Below are 13,123 nucleotides of genomic sequence, written 5' to 3' on the forward strand. Positions count from 1 at the left end.
GGCATCCGTGGTACAAAGATACTCAACCCTGTGAAAAGGTAACGTTTATCGTCACAAGTACGCACACCATAAACGCTGCTTATTCTGAGAATTGTACAAAGGACCTAAACAACACATAACACAACATAAAAGACGTAATAAGCTGATATTTTATACAATGCAAAAGCAATTCCTAACGCCAGAAAACAATTTGACAGCTGGATGGAAGCTGCGGGATGCTGGGATTATTTACAAGCACAGGAAAAGGAGTAGGCTGATCCACATTGTGTTGTGTATGAATAAATGTGTTCTATACATCGTGCCGCACATTTTGCTTTACATTGTATAATAAATATCATTATCTTTTCCATGTAAGGGCTTTAACTCTTATTAAAATGGTACTGAATAAACAAGATTTCGATAGCATAGCTCTACCTACTGCACCTGCGCCGCGGGACCTCTACCTACTGCACCTGCGTCGCGGGACCCCTACCTACTGCACCCCGGGACTACTACCTACTGCACCCTGAGACCTCTACCTATCATAACTGCAACCCTAGACCTCTACCTATCGTAACTGCACCCCCGAGACCTCTACCTATCGTAACTGCACCCCGAGACCTCTACCTATCATAACTGCACCCGAGACCTCTACCTATTCGCAACTGCATCCCCAGACCTCTACCTATCGCACCTGCTCCCCGAGACCTCTACCTATCGCAACTGCACCCCGAGACCTCTGCCTTCTGCACCTGCGCCCCAGTATTTCTACCCTACAGCACCTGTTCTCTAATACGTCTAGTTACTGCACCTGTGCCACGGTAGTGCTATCAACTGCACCTGTGCCACGGAATGTCACCCCGTGTGTAGGCCCCATAACTGTAATTTTCCACACAGGCTGTAACATGGCAGTTAAGAGCCGATTGGCTGGTTGTTTATCACTCTCCACTTTATCACTTTTTGGAGCTTAGTACATCTGGCTCTGACTGCTGTAGTACCCTAAACGATCTTTAAGCCAATTAATGAACAAAAACAAGTGCTGGAAGCAGAAAGCTCCTGTGCCAGCTCTTATGAAGATAATCTGATATAAAATAGTTTAATTATATGAAATACCCACAGGAAACCAACTCCGGGGTTTTTTGCATTTTCCCTTTTTATTTTTTATTTAACTAAAATATCAAGGGCTCATTTACACACATGCCCTGCGTGAATACAGCGAGGCGGTTTAGTGATGTTTTATGCATACATTTTGAATTTACAGACGTGTCCTCAGCCGTGCCAAAAATCCCTTCTTGTTGTGGATGTGCGGTCACCTTTTTTTGCCCCAAAATGCAGTTTAGTTACAATTGGATATGACACATACTGTATGTGTACTATGTGCTAAAATGCAGCAAACGCAGCCATTTTTCATTTAAAGAGGACACATCTGTACCAATACTATCTACAGTACTGGTAGCGTGTGTTCATGCGTGAAACAAAGGATATACAGATGTGTTTACATACATCTATCCATGCAATATAAATTGTGTGATACATAACACGTGAGCTCCGTGTTCCTCTCTTTTGTTTGTTTTTTTGCAACTTTTTCCATTAAACATAGTCTCCTTTCCAAACCTGAGCAAATAGGATGCACAAGCAGCTTCTGCTGATTAAAATGAGGATGTGGGGCGTGCCTACATTCATATCCCAGAATAACACTGTAATGCTCCATATCTTATACAGATATAGCCACAGTCTGAATATAGACATATCATGTATCATTTCAATCAGCAGAAGCTGTTTGTGCAACCTCTTCAGTCAGTTTTGCAAATAAGACGCTATTTAATGTCAAAAGTTGCAAAAATAACGCCCAGCGCTACAGATTTGTGCCACTAAAAGGGATATTGAATGTGAAAGGAGGCTAGAAGTACGTGGACACAGATAGATGTTCTATCATTTTAAAACAGTGTTTTATAATGTAACGGTGGGAATGTGCAAACAAGTAATCATCCATCATAATGTTCACTTGTTTTTCAGGCAATAGCAGTGTAAAAGTGCCACAACGACGAATAACTATGTCATACAGGCATGTAACAAATGATGTAACATGGTAGGATATTGGTTTTAAATTATCTCACATGTATCATTAACTAAGCTTCACTCTGCTTCACAGTAGGGTCCTGGTGAGCGCACGTGTGTATTGATGGAACGCTTAGCCAGTTACCTCCTGCTATATTTATATTAATGAGAGGGATACAGAGCCCTTAACCACTTAGTGTAGCGCGATCCTTCTCATTCAGACGGACAGCTTGACCAGCAAAGCTCTTCATGGGTAAAACGGTCCTTAGACACTGAAAGCCCATCAATCTCACTTGGTTCCTCCGATACCGACAGGACATATATCAGCACAGTATAAACCCTTTGCGATCTCAGATCCACCGGGAGAACATTACCGCAGATAAACCTCTTATATTTGGTATTTATAAAGAAACGCATCACATTTAAAATAAAAAATAAAGTGCTACTTACCATCTACTGTGCCTGCCATCAATGGATGTGTGTGGGGTCTGCAAAACAAAAACCAGACCACAAAAATGATTATATCCTGTGTAATATATTTACACGTCACATAACACAGGAGCAAATGAATGAAGCCAGGTGAACGGATGAAGTGGAAGGTGATAAAGCACCAGCCAATCAAATACGAACGGTCATTTTTCAAACACAGCTGATTGGCTGGTGCGTAATCAGCTTTCACTTTATCACCACTTTATAACTTCACCAGGCTTAATACATTGGCCTCCAAGAGTCCTAACCCAATCTGCACAGGGGAAGCTCCTACCAGTATGCATGATGGTAGTTCTATTTATACTGGTGCTCTAGCACTACCCATGATTAGTTTAGTATCACCCCCATAATCCATTATATAAAGCAAAGGCTCCCCTAGCACCTGTGATCTCATCCAGGTTGCCAGACACCAGTGGCAGCTTGCAGCTAACTGGATCTGCACTATGGTACCTTTACTGGTCCACTGGCTATAGTCACCTCTACGATTTGGTCGGTATTGAATATCTAAGCTGGCATCGACCCAGGTCCATTTACCTCAATTTGGGAACAAGTTAGCAAGCTCTACACACTGATCTGCCCCCCCACCGCTGCACAACCCCCTACTCCAGCCTCATGCTGGTCCTGCATACAGGAGATGGCAGGCTTTCATGTGCAAATACAGTGGCATAGGTAATTAAAAGGTTTAAGGGGTTTATGTTAACGAACAAACCAGAGTAAAGAGAATCCCTGTCCCAAACACAAATACCAGCATCTGATCCTGACACTAATCCCAATACTGAGGCAGCACCGCACTGTACACAGGTTCCACATTTATTACCGGATTCAGTACTGAATCCCGGCGGTCGGTATCCCGGCGTTCAGACTCCCGACGCCGGAATCCCGACAGCCGAAATGCCGACAAGGGGGGGGACGTGGATCGCCCCCCCTTGCGGGCTCGCTGCGCTCGCCACGCAGCGGGCCCGGTGCCTCGCTACGCTCGGCACACTAATTTATTCTCCCTCCAGGGGTGTCGTGGACACCCACGGAGGGAGAATGTGTCGGTATTTCGGCGGTCGGGATTCCGGCGTCGGGATTCTGAACGCCGGGATCCCGACCGCCGGGATATTAACTGCATCCCTTATTACCATAGTCAATATGGAAGCCCCTTATGGTCAATATGTATTAAGTAGACCGGTACACAAGGTTGCCATGGTCAAAGGTCAACAGGTAAAAGGTAGACTGTGATTAAGGTCAGCAGGCACAAATTGTCCAATCAAGTTGTTGTTTTTTTTTGGTGGGTGCCCATCTTTTTACCAACTTTTGCCTACCATTTACATGCCAAAATTTTGACCCTGCCAGCCATACCCACTCTGTCTGCCTTTTAGCTGTTGATCTTTTGATTCGGTCGACATAATTCATGTCGACCATATGGAGCCTACCTACTTACTGACTTTCTGGGCCAGGCCTGGCAAAAGGCCCGGTCCTTGCAAAACTACACATCCCAGCATGCATTGCCACAGTTTTAGCATCCTCTATTAGCAAAACTGCTGCATGGCATGTTGGGATTTGTAGTTTCACAACAAGTCCCACAAGACTCAAGGCATTACGATTAATTTATTCAGAAGAAGCCAAGTGCCTTGCCATTACATGTTTACATTACAGGAGAAAGCCCACGCAAATAGCAAACATATGAGAACATACAAACTGTGCACAGATACTACCCATGTAAAACACACACCCTTATGCAATTGCTGTAACCCACTAAACAAAAAATAGATGTCATTTAAAAAAAAAAAAAAAGATAACAGCGTTCTGCTAATACATCAGTGCTGATATACAGACCACACTGTGCTAGAAGCACTACAGCAGACAGCGACACCCCAGGCAGGGAAGAGGAACTGCGTGGGTTTTCAAAGATGGCGGGTGCTAGAACGAACACTACATGAAATGTACTGAAGTTGATGTGTTACGCATGCAATAGCCGGGTATCTGTTGTAGCGACATTATCCGGTTATTAGAAATAGTTGTTTGATTACCACACGCAGCTCAACGTCTCTTCTGCTGTAATGTTTAGATTGCAAAATCCTGTCACCATCCAGTTTGTTGCTATAGATAATACTTTTTTGTTAACACCGTTACCCCGTAACAAAAATAGAAAAACCTCAAACATTAATATTCCTCTGTGATTTGTAAATTTCTGTGCACATTAGGCGATGGCCGCCGCCAGTGATAGCGAGACATTTGCATGCACAGATGATTTAGGGGGTGGTTAACATTCTAGTCAGATCGCTTTGAAATGGGGCTGAAATTGCCCTGTGTGTATGCCCCTTTAGTTAGTGATGCAATCACAGAAAGGTCCCCCTTACATAAGACTTCTCGCTGTTTATTTAAGGTAACAAGACTATTGAGTGAACTGTGTAATGTTCATGGCCGCCGAGAGGGGGAAGGGGCGCAAGTACTAATTACCCGGGCCCAGGGTTGCTGGCCACGCCTCCTGCAATTAGCCCACGCCCCCCAAATGTTACCGGTGCCTGGCAGACCTATAGTCAGCACTCGTAATGTTCTCTATTCCAGTTCAATTTCCTGCCAGGAGAGCAGGCAGACCACCGCTTTCCATCATGGCCATTAGATTGTGCCTCATATCAGTCGTACTGTACCAATATCAGCTGTAAGATGGCCGTGCTGGTGGAAACATGGTGACACACTGAGGTGAGGCGTGTGATCTGTGTCTGCGTCTCAAGCGCTTATCAGTAGCGCAGATTCTGGTGCGCGATCCCTGCTGTGGTGTATGGGCAACGACACCTGCAGCTGCCAAAAAAAAAGATAGATAGCTACAGGTATCGGAAAAGCTACTGGCCAATACGCTGCAATATGGATGTGTACCACCTCATTCACAGACATAACATGTAGGTCAGGCATGTCCAAAATATGTCCCTTCAGCTGTTGTGATACTACAAGTCCCATCACGCCTTGCCACAGTTTTGCTATTAGGGAATGCTAAAACTATGGCAAAGCATGCTGGGATGTGTAGTTTCATAGCAGCTGGAGGGCCACAGTTTGGACATGCATGATGTAGGCTGGTCAGAACATCAGATATATTGGCGTATCTGGCAATGTGTGTGTATATGCAGTCCACCCAAACACCTGCTGCAGGGAGCCAACACCACAGTTGGGCGGGAAAATTTGACCACACAACTGGGTGTCATGACCAAAACGTTGATCGGTCAATTGGTAAGTGTGTACATTTATCTAGATTGGCCCACTTAACAGCTAAGTAAACACACAGCCACATGTGGATTCTTTTCTAGACTTATACGTCAGCAAATCAGAGAAACGATTACGTGGAACAAGACGAGATTGGGCGCTCCCGCCACTATCTTTCTCCACACTAAATCATACCTCTTGCTGTCTACAAGACTCACAGGATTTTTTTTTTCTGAACATGACCAAATGAAAAATGGTTTCACAGCTGTTGCGATCTAGGCTACAAGACTTCAACATTAAAAATGAATGGTGCTGGGAAACAGGAAAGAGCCTCTTAACAAGTCTTCACAGGTTCCATTTAGAACGTGAGGTGAAGTTCCCAGGGGTAGGCAACAGGACGGACCTGGGAAAGCTGCCAAAATGGGCCCTATATACCGTACGCCGGTCACCACAGGGTTACACACACACACACACACACACACACTCTCCTGTAGGGAAATCCCCATGTATTAAATGCACATATCGCCCCTTCAGTCATTCCTACCTTTCCTGCCTGTCACTGGGGATTAGGACCGCAAAACAGAACATTACACAAATGCATACACAGACAAAACGATCGTTATTTAATTAATTTTAGACCAACAGCAACATATTTTCATCAAAAGCCCACAAAAAGTTCTCTGCAAATAAGAAAACATTTAATTTGGAGTGTAGATTGGGCGCTGTTGAATGGTTGCTATGGGCGATATCCCTACTTTTCACTTTTAGAAAGCTTTTGTAAATTGACACCGTCATTTATAATGTACCTGGATATGCCCACCCCCCTTTAAGTATGTTGCTATGGTGCCCAGTGCTATGTATTAACCCACTTGAACCATGAAAATAATAAAATAGTTCACAGTGGGCCGGTAAATGCAAAATACTGTATAAATACAGGTGGAAGAGCACACAGGGCACAGTAGACACAGCTAGAATAGCTGGTTAAAATATTTATTATAAAGTGGCAATTATAGTTTATTATTTATTAAGAAATTATGTCATTCCCATTCTTCCGTGGTGCTTGTTGTTTTTAAAATATAATGCTGAAGATTTTGCACACTTCCTATAGCTACCATGGCAACCACAGTTACAAAAGCACATGCATACCCTCCAACATGACCCATTTTATTATCCGGTACAAAATGCTCTGTTCCTGGACTTCCTTGGCAGTGGCAGTTACAGAGGTGGGTCTCCAGCACACTCCAAAATTCAAAGAGGGGGTCACATCAACTGCCAGTGAGTCCAGGACAGTGATGATTGAGGTGGCAGTAGGTGTGGCTCCCCTTTTTGAATATTGGACAGTGGTGCAGTCCCACTTCTGTAGCTGACACTGGCAGGGAAGTCCAGGAACAGAGCATTTTGTACCTAATGGAATGGGTCATGTTTTAAGGGTATGGCGCATGATGTAATTAGTAGATGAACTTTGGTACGCCCTTTTCAAGCTTTGTTTGTTGTCACTGTAAAACCCGCCATCCCCGCCACAAAATGACAAGCTGGGAGCTTTGGGTCTTCTTCAGTATAGAGAGATTTTGAAAATGATCATTTGTAAAAAGATAGGTAACAAAAATGATTAATACATGCTTAATGATTTAACCACGCGCCTGGCATGATCGCATCAGGTGCAACAATCAGAAACACTCGCTAGATAGCAGCTGGAATAAAATCACCCAGTGCTCCTCCCACCGCCAATTACTGCTGGTATCAGCGATTGAGGCCTCCGATTAGGGTTGGTATATTATTGATGGTGACTACCGTTGACACATAAATAGCACGCCCGATGTCCAGGAGATGTCAGTGGCTACAGTACCTGTAGGACTGAATCATCGGCCACTGATGGTACAGCCATTGATGCCCGTCACTCCAGCAAATTATATTTTTAATCAAGTCAATTTGAATAAGTCTTAAAAAGATGTTGTTGATTATATTCGTTAAAAAAAAAAAACTCATGGGTGAACACACAATTACCTTTAACGAGCCTCCAAAAAGTTTGACAACAAGCTATTTTAAGAGAATATATTTTCTAGCTTACAGAAAAAAAAAATGTTAATTTCGTAAGTCCTCCAACCTTTTCCAGAAGTGAAAATAAGACAATTTCCGTCTCGCTCCTGCGGCTAGCCCTGCGGGGATGTTCCCACTCCAAGCGCAGCCTGAGAGCATTTAGCATCTTGTAATCGCCTCCGCATTATACCTGCTCCGCTTCTCCAAGCCCATCGGCCAGAGATGCCTTTAATTAAAATCCCCCTGAAACGTTTGATACAAAATATCTTCTGCTGCTAGAAATAGCCAAGGTTGCTATGCTAATGAAAATGTGCTTTGCGGGCAGTGAATCAATAATTCAGGTTCCTGGAAAACAAATACTGAGCGATGAGTGAACTCTTGGAGACACAGAACGCTCCTGATTCTGGTGCTGTCTAGGATACAGGCACGCAGGGAACTATGGGAATTTCCAAACACATTTGAGATCAGGGAGAAAAACGTGAAGAGTGACTGTATAGTGCACATACTGGGTGCCACTTCCAAAACCCATGCAGATCCTCTTCCCTGCCCTGGGGTGCTACAAGCACCACATCGAGCGCAACACCCCAGGCAGGGAAGAGGGGAACTGCATGAGTGTAATGAACAATATATGGATATTAATAATAATTGTATTTATATAGCGCTCTTTCTTCAATAGGACTTAAGGCGCTTAACAGATAGAATGAAAGTAATACAGTACAGGAACAATGAAGTACAGAAAAGCTTTTCATAAACTACACTCAAAGGAATTACGGAAATGCTTGAGTAAACAGGAAAGTCTTGAGTCTGTTCCTGAAACATTCCAGAGTGGGGTCTCTCGAACTGTGCAGGTTCCCAGATATGCTTTGCCCCTAGAGCTTGCAATCACAAATTTGTAAAGGCTTATACACAATGCCAGAGAAGCACATTACACCATTTTTCAATCGCTTATATCCTTCACAAGCGTTTACTAATAGACACCCACCAACCACACCAGTCTGAAATTATCAACAGACAGGCAACCCACCCGCATGCTACCAACTGACATACCACCAGGATACAGCTGGGATGGGGAACCTTTGAACCTTCTGCTGTGTTTGAACTCCACATCCCAGCATGCCCTGCAAACGTTTTAGCATGGTCAAACAGCAAAACTGTAGCAGGGCATGCTGGGATGTGTAGCTAAACAGCTGTAGGGCCAAAGGTTCCCCATTCCTGATCTACAGGAATGGGGAACGGATTGTTGTTAGGCTGACAGTGTCTAGATCAACAGTCAAAAGGTTGACCACTATTATCGACAGTCAAAACGTCAACAAGCAATAGGCCGATATGGTCAAGATGTCGACTAGTAGGAAAGTCAGTTAAAAAAAAAATCATGAAAAACTCGTCAGCCTTTTTATGTCTGCTTTTTGACCGTCGACCAATAGTGGTCAATCTAAAGATTGCATCCCGAGGAATGGCCCCTCTGCTTTTCCATCATGCCTCTTGCTATACCCCCTGTTCCGTTTTCCGCAGCGCTCCTCACAGTGTTATACAGGAAGCGGCAGGTGACCATGTCCTAGTTTATACACGTCTTAGAACCTGGTGATGTCAGCGACCTTAGGACAAAATTCCACTTTATGAAAGGACTTTACAAGCATTTAGCCGGCGCGCACGGTGTCCAACACCCATATTTAACCGAACATTAAGCGCAGTTAAACCACTTTGCTTGTCCTGTCTTTCAAATAACCAAAAGGAATCTATTAAATCTATAAGGCGGGCCAGTAAATCTGTCAGACGGCATCCCTGTAACTTACAGCCGGCATCCCTTGTGCACAGAGTAATTACAAGGTTTCAAAACATCAGAATGCTCCATAGACCGACAGCGACAATTACCGCTGCCCGGGACAAACGGGAAGATGATTTGCTGATAATATTCTACAGAGAGAGAGAGAGAGGCCAGAGCGAGCGAGCAGCTGGCGTCAGTGCACATAGTAATAATACATCTACACATCCAAGTGCAGGTGTCCAGGAAACATTAGCACAGGGTCTAACCCATAAGGAAAGAGGCTCTGTCTCGGCAAAGGTTTCTGCAAGAACAATAAAGACAGTAGAATGACTAAGTAAGATTTATAGGAAAAGCAGCTATGCAGATTATGTACCATGGGGCGGAGTCGCGATCGCTCGTTGCAATTTGAATTGGGCCCCAGCCCCAATGATCGGGGTTTGCTCAAGTTCAAACCGTAGCAGCAAACGGATTCGGCAAGTTACACACTCACCAAGCCGTTCACTGCGGGGAGGGAGGAAATGCCCATGACTTTATGGGGGTCGGCATAAAGACACTGGGTGTTCCCCAATAGAAGCAGGCGTGGGAAAGTCTGCTTGGGGCAGGCAGCAGACAGGCCCTATATGCAAATAAGACTGCAGGCATCTATGTAGTAAGCCTTGGGTGGAGATCAAGTGAAGGGATAAGGTAGCAGCCAACTGCCATTTTTCAAACACAGCCTGTGACGTGACAGTTAGGGGATCCCCATTGGAAATCTCTCACAAGCAGTTCAGTACAGTAGATCCCACAACAATACACTATGTAATCATTACTATAAAGCAGGGCGGCCGTTCTAATAAAAAAACACATAAAAACATTCCTCAGGGTGAACCAGTCCCCATGAGATCGCAGCCTATATGCCGGAGCCCCCCTGTGATCTGATAGGGCAGCAGCCATCCGCACTGTGTAGGTGACGGGAACATTTAGAATTCAAAAAAACAGCTTTGTATAAAAATAGGGACTGTGCAATTATAGCACCACTTCTAACATGTTACGAACATACGGGCAGCAACATGTACAGATAAAGGCCGCTCAGGCAGAGCTGGTGACCCCCATTTCACAGCTGCTGCAGTGCGAGAGGATGTTCCCGGAGGAGGCTGACAGCTGACCTATAGGAAGGGACTCCTGTGTAATGGCACACGGACATTAAGCAGACAGTTATTACGTCCACGGTCAGTAGATAGGCCACTATTGGTGGACATGATAATGGTGGACATTTTCATACTTGATTGTACACAATTCTAGCCCACGTGGATGGCAAAGTCGACGGTGTCCATGTCAAGCTGGGCCCGATTCATAGAAGTGGGCTACACAATACCGATGACTAGCGTAGTACTGGGCATGTGCAGGACCTCTGTAACCCTTGTTTTGCAGGCATGCCATTGCCAGTGTCGGCATTCCCAACGCGCGAGGGTAAAGATAGCCATACACACGCAGATTTATCTGCAGATCTGTCTGGTTGGAACAAAAACCTGGTTATGGATGAGAGCAAATTACAGTTGATCATTTGCTTGGAAATGCTGGAAAACGGTCACTCATCCATAACCATGTTTTTATTCCAACCAGACAGATCTGAAGATAAATCTTACTAGTGTATGGGCACCTTTAGAGAGATGTTGTATCACAGGAGATTGCAGAAGGTGTCTGAACACAAGACCCCTCACGTTGCATTAGTATATAGTTACACACAGTAGCTGTGGTACTGCAGCAATGTACACACACCGCTCCCAGACCACATACAGGGGCCTGATTCAGAACTGCTCACTGGGCTGAGCGTGTTCGGAGCCCAGCGAGCCGGTAAGCGCTGCCAGTCGAGCTTCCACCCCCGGCCCTGCACACAGGGGGGGGGGGGAAATCACCACTGAATGATGTTAGAGGCCCTCAATCCCACCGGCCGTGAAACGCCTGTGTTTTCTGGAGTGCTCCCAGAAAATGCTGCATTAACGCCCCCAAATGCCCGCAGGGTGTCAATCACCCTGCGAGAAAAAAAAACCAGCAATGGCTAGCGCCTTCAAAGGGACTATGGCTTGTGCACTGTGTACCGTGCGTATGTGCAGTCAATTGAATTCGCAGCCCATGCGAGTGAACCAGAATCGAGTCCACAGCGTAATAACCTTGTCTTTATATTCAGAACTAGTAAGCATGCTCGAAGCAAATGCTTCGAAATCTAGTAAGGGAGCTAATGTGAGAGCAAAAGATGTAATTTCACTTGCTGCCAACAGATGGCCGTGTTCCGGATAGATAGATAGATAGATAGATAGATAGAGATATATATATATATATCTCTATCTATCTATCTATCTATCTATCTATCTATCTATCTATATATATATATATATATATATATATATATGTGATGGATAAGTACATGGAATGCTGCAATTACATTTGAAATGAACTCGTCATAAAGCGGTAATAGCATTGTTATTAATTAACTTCACTCTAAATTAAATATATTAAAAAAAAAACCAGAAAAGCCAGAACTAGACCTAATATATCTGGCATTGTACCAAGTATCCCAGCTATCTCAGTGCTTCACTCTGTGTCCACAATTATACAAAGCTCCAGCCCACAACAGCTATGTAACCGAACAAACAGTCTGCACCCCTGGCAGCCTCCTTACATAAATCCTCCAATGTATTGCTCAGCTATTATATCTATATAGTGTTCATTCTAGCACCGCACAGCTTGTAAAATCCTTGCAGTTCTTCCTGCCTGCCTGGGGTGTCGCTCTCTGCTGTGGTGTTTTAGCACTGAGATACAAACCCAACTGTGGTAGGAAAACCAAAGCAGAGAGCGACACCACTGACAGGGAGGAGGAGGAACTGCAAGGAAAGGTGCAGAGTGCTAGAATGAAAACTATTATATAGACAGGGCTATTTTTCAGCAGGCTCCAGCAGGAACTGAGGCCCTTATTCTAGTTCACTCTGACAAAATCTTTCTTAGATGGACAAAACCATGTGCACTGCAGGTGAGGCAGGTGTTACTTGTGCAGAGAGAGTTAGATTTGGGTGGGGTTTAACTTCAAAGTGAGATCTAGATTGCAGGGTAAAAATAAAAGCAGCCAGTATTTACCCTGCACAGAAACAAAATAACTCACCCAAATCTAATTCTCTCTGCACATTTTAAATCTGCCCCCCTGCAGTGCACATGGTTTTGTCCATCTAAGAAAGATTTTGTCAGAAAGAGTGAACTAGAATAAGGGCCTCAGTTCCTGCTGGAGCCTGCAGGAAAATAGCCCTGATTATAGATCTCTATAGAACAGCCATAGCACTGAAGATCTGGCAATCAATAACTCAATTAACAGGAGGACCCTCTCCTGTATCCCGACAAACTCGTCCACCTTTTAAATTTGACAGGAGAGGTTGCTATGGGCAATTTCTCCATTTTATCTCTCTCTGCAAGATTTGACAAAAATGGTCATCAAAAATATTCGGAGCAAACACTTAAAATAAAAAGAGGCGCAAAAGAAAAACAAGTGAATAATATTTAAAAAAAAAAAAACACAGGCAATGCTGGTGTTTGCGATCGGTCTATTATTGGACTGTAGGTGTCCCTATCCTGCCGGGGTGATGG

The 13,123-nt window shown here is 44.3% G+C and overlaps 1 protein-coding gene across 2 annotated transcripts in view; it reads right to left on the minus strand.

Annotated features, from left to right (window-relative positions):
• The window catches only part of TIAM1 (TIAM Rac1 associated GEF 1), a 244,461-nt gene that overhangs the window by 173,892 nt on the left and 57,446 nt on the right, over positions 1 to 13,123 (minus strand). For both annotated transcript variants that reach the window (XM_083171844.1, XM_083171841.1), the window contains exon 2: positions 2,488 to 2,525. The gene's annotated coding sequence lies outside the window, so the exon portion shown is untranslated. The remainder of the gene's footprint in view (positions 1 to 2,487; positions 2,526 to 13,123) is intronic.

The sequence above is a fragment of the Crinia signifera genome, chromosome 2, assembly GCF_055691185.1.
Source record: "Crinia signifera chromosome 2, ASM5569118v1, whole genome shotgun sequence".
Taxonomy (NCBI): domain Eukaryota; kingdom Metazoa; phylum Chordata; class Amphibia; order Anura; family Myobatrachidae; genus Crinia; species Crinia signifera.